Below are 4,824 nucleotides of genomic sequence, written 5' to 3'. Positions count from 1 at the left end.
GGTGAAACAAGCCATGTTTTAGAACTTATAAATGAGCTGTCAACTGGAGGAAATGTCTGAGTCTACTAAAAGGATCCTTCAGATTTTTTTCCAAGGAGTGTAGCACTCACACACACTTAAAAGTTGTACTCAGTTAGGTAAAAGATATATTAAAGTATAAGAGGAGGGTCATTATTTTTGAGCCCATGTATAAAATATTTAGAACAGGGAAATATATTAGAGTTGAAAGGCATTTCTTTCTTTCCAACCATCCTCTGTTTGTCAGAGGATGGAAAGAGATCACCTGATCATTGCCTGTTAGGTTCACTCCCTCTGGGGCACCCAGCATTGGCCACTGTCAGAAGACAAGATACTGGGCTAGATGGACCTTTGGTCTGACCTGGTACAGCCATTTTTATGTTCTTATGATATGTAGTTAGACCAGTGGTCCCCAAAATTTCAGAGTCATGCACCCCAACCCCCGTCCATGGCCCCCGACCTGGATCCAGGCCCAGGAGTGGGGATGCGGCTTCTGGAGTTTGGGGATGCGGACAGAGGTAGGGGGCCTGAGGCTTGGGTGGTTCTGGGCCCGGGAATGGAGTGGCAACCGGGGCCAAGGTTGGGGCTAGGGCCAGCAGCGGGGGCGGAGCTGTGGCTGGAGGCGGAGGCTGGGCACGGAACCGAGGCTGTGGCTGGGGGTGGGGTAGGAGCAGAGCTCAGAGTGGGGATAAGTGGCGCTTCTTCCCTGTCCCCTGTGGGGGCTGGCCTGGGCACCGGTGCACCTCCTCCCCCAAATGTTCCCTCCCCCAGTGGGGAGTACCCCACAGACTGGGGACATCTGAGTTAGACGTGTTGTAACGATATCTCTGCAGGAAGGAAAACTCCCATTCAATGGCACCAGTAGTGAAATGTGTAAGAGGGAAATTCCCTCCGGTTCAGAGGACCTGCCCAATGCTATTGACCAATTAATGTACATCTGTACAAGGGAGAATTTCAGCCAGAGTGTTTTGGAGAGAAAGAATGGAGGGGAAAGGAAAACCAGAAGGCCGATACTATGATGCAGCATAATTTTTAATGGGAATGAGCAGTGCAGTTTACACTTTACAGAAGGAATTAATGCAGAGCACTGAGAATGTATTTTCAGGGTTACAATAAGAGCTACAACCAGTCACCGGCTCCAAGGTGATGCATTTCACACAAGCTATTCTACTTTCTTTCTTGAAGCTTTTGAGTTTGAAAGTCAGGTCCCGTCTTAAACCATTTTTTTTCTCCTCCGCATCAAATGGGACAAAAGCACAATATGAGCATAAGACTAAACTGCAAAATAATATAGACCATAAAGCTAAGGTAACATGTAACAAGAGGAAAGCATAGATAGGCCTGATTTATACAGGAGATGAGCAACCCAAACCACCACTGATTTTGAGTAGTGTTGTAGCTGAGTGGTGAATCTCTGTCTTCTCTTTCATTTCCAGGTTGTTTCTTCTTCCATGGATCTTTCTTCTGGGTTTAACATGGGCCACAGCTTCCACGGCGGGAAGAATAACTCCTACCATATCTCTTCCCATATCCACATAAGCCCCCATAGCCACCCCCGTATCCACCACCATAACCACATAAGCCCCCATAACCATATGAGCCTTAGCCACCCCCGTATCCACCACCATAACCACATAAGCCCCCATAACCATATGAGCCTCCATAACCGCTTAAGCCCCCATAGCCATAGAAGCCTCCTAAACGACCCCCATAGCCACCCCCGTATCCACCACCATAACCAGTTGAGCCACCCAAAACACCACCCGCAAATGAGCCCCCGGCTCCATAGGGCAGAGCTGGTAAGGTGCTTCCCACTATGGTGTGTTGAGGGGAAGTAGAGAGAGTTGGTCCTGGAAACAGCACCGAAACCGGTGGTGGATAGACCACTGCTGTCGAATCTCCACAGGAGGTGATACAAGGCTCATTGCAGGCATCCACACATGGATCTGGGCAGATGTCAGGATAACATGGGCTGGGTCGGCAACACAGGGCAGACATCTTTTGTGATGGTCGTAAACCTGAAACACACAGAAGGGAGCAGAAGAAACTTAACACGCTGTTGACAATGGAATAGGAGACTCTCTGCTGGTGGTATATGGAAACATGGGCTATGTAGGTCCCTTTTTGCAGGCTTCGTATCTGGGTATTCTCATAGATATCCACACCAACCAGCCAGCCCCCAGTATTGCTGACATACCTGTCCTCAGCTGTGTTTTCTGAGAGGTCCGAACTGGTAGGTGCACACTGAGAATACCCACCCGATTGGGAGCCACAAGTAAAATAGGAAAGGCAATGCCTACTCTCAGGATCTGCCTGGGATTAAAAGGGGAAGTTAGACGTCTTAGTCTCTTTGTGGGTTTGGTCTGAGGAGATTCAAGGATAGGTTTCCAATACATCGAGGATTAGTGAGTGCTGAGCCCTTTTTGAGATTCTGGTTCCATTGGAATTGCCCAAGATCGCACAGGAAATCTGTGCCAGAGAACAAGTCCCAACACAGATTTTCTGAGGCCCTATTTGTGCCATGGCCACATGACCTTCCGTTCCCACCAGCCCCTGAAGGATGAGTAAAAATCACAGAGACTAATTCCTAACCCACAATAGAGAATATTTTCATCATGGATGGCTGCAATTTCCAAACCAGTTTAGAGAATTATGGAGATTTAGTAAATTATTCAAGTGTTCTTGTTAAACCAGTTTAACACAGAATGTAGACCCCTCAGATGGTCTAAATCATTGTACTTACCTTTCACTCAAATGTGCTACTTTGACTTACACCAGCTAAAGATCTGGATCTAAAGTTGTGAGTTGTACCAGGAAAAGAGTAACATATTGCCACATTGCGTCAGATCAGTGGTTCATCTCATCAAGTATATTATCTCCAGTAATGTGCAGCATCACAAGCCTCAGTTTCAGGTATAAAAATCCTGAAGTTGTCCACTAGGGAGTAAACTGCCCTTAAGGTGCCTGTAATCCTAACCCACCTGAAGCAGAGGCTAGCTTTGCCATGAAGGGACATATATACATGTATATATACTCTGAGTTTTTTCTATATCTGAAAAAGAACCATAGAACTGCTTTTCAATCATTATATTGGAAATCTGATCTCCATAGTTTTATGGAAACGATAGAGTCAGATCATCACCCAGGTAAACCTCTGTGACTCCAATGAAGTCAGCTGAACATCTGGTAATGTGTATTTGTACAGAGAGTCAGAGTAGTGCAGTCTATTATCAAGGTGGACTGAAGCTGAGATTTGTCATAATTCTGCAAGGAATTTTCATGTCCAATCTCAAATGATAATTTTTGGGAATGGGGTCCAAATCCCATATGTAGATTTGAAAATCCCAACCAGATATTTTTAAAAGACAGCATCCACCAATACCTGCAATTGACTAGCTACAGAAAGACTCCTATGCAAAGAAAGATGCCCTCTGTCCCAACATTTCTAACCTCACCCCATATTAGAGCAGATTTAGTTCAAAGTTTAAACATTCACTAAATCAACAATTGGATCAATTGGAGCCAATCAGACTTACCAAGCTCACCAAGGGGAAAGAGTCGAAAGAAGTGGATAGAAGGTCCTGGAGTTGCAGGCACTTTTATACACCTTCTTAGCCAATGGGAAGGATAGTAGACACCCTCTATGTACTTGGACCTTGTCATTAACCCAACAAATTCTTTTCTTAAATGGGCAACTCCTCTAATTATTGTAGTGGCTTTGATCACGGTTAATGATGACTACTCAATTCCAGTCCCACATAGGATCACATGCATGATGCTACTGGTGGTTCCCTTTCATTTTGAATCTTTATGGGCCTGATATCGTCATGGTATCATCCCACTGACTTTCTTGATTTCAAAAAGGGATTAAATCTAGCTCCGTTTCTTTAATTCTGCTTTGAATAACTTCAGAGTATGAGGGTGACTCAGGGGTGTATCACTAGTACAATCTGCTCTCATGCACAGGATTCCATGTTAGTTCTTTGTATCCAGACTAGTATCTAATTAGCGGCAAGGTGGAGTTTACCCTTGGCACTCCTTGGAGGATCGGAGGTATTGCTTCGCATGCTTGGAATATCTACCCATAACTATTCACTATGTGTTTGTGCCAACATGCTTTTGAAATCCACGGATGTCTTTTCAATCAGTTCAATAGCCTTCAAACCAGGCCTATGGGTCACAATACTCTCCTGGATTCACAACCAGTACATGACCTATGAACAACTTCAGTACCTGGTAAACCTTCAAAGTAGAGTTGAAGCAGTATCAAAATGATGCATATTCTTTTGTGTTCTAGCTGTGCCCAGAGATAACACTAGGTCTAATGTGCTTAGACATTCCATTCTGGAGACACGATCAGTGCTTTAGAATCAAGGACTCAGGTGATGAACAAAATTGAATACACAAGCTTTGCTTATTGCAGTTATTTTCCTAAGTTGCATGAAAAAGTGGCAGTAGATGAAAGGAAGGAGTGCAGTGTTGTTTAAAGGTTTAGTATTAAAATCTCCCCACCCATCTAGTGAGATCTGAGAGTAAATTCCGAATTAGACACCATACTGGATTTGAAGAACTACCCTGGACTCTTGTGCATGGCATGAGTGAGAATTATAATCCTAAACAGTGATCATAACATTTTCCAGTAATGGGCGGAATTATTTGTGCAAACTATTTTGTTTTATAATTGACAATCACTTCCTGCACCCAGGGTGTCCCATAGCCTTCTTGTGGGCTAAAACTGCATACAAATATGCTCCCAACTCAGGGTTCTGCTAATCGCTTCTCTTGACTTATCATCATAGGTGAACT

General features: G+C 44.4%; 1 pseudogene; it reads right to left on the bottom strand.

The window, feature by feature from the left end:
- Nucleotides 1–1,488: 1,488 nt before the first annotated feature.
- On the bottom strand, nt 1,489–4,331 carry LOC123352176 (annotated as a pseudogene).
- Nucleotides 4,332–4,824: the final 493 nt, after the last annotated feature.

This window comes from Mauremys mutica, chromosome 17 (genome assembly GCF_020497125.1).
Source record: "Mauremys mutica isolate MM-2020 ecotype Southern chromosome 17, ASM2049712v1, whole genome shotgun sequence".
Taxonomy (NCBI): Eukaryota; Metazoa; Chordata; order Testudines; family Geoemydidae; genus Mauremys; species Mauremys mutica.
Note: the sequence above shows the minus strand (reverse complement) of the source record. Positions and strands in the feature narration are given on the sequence as shown.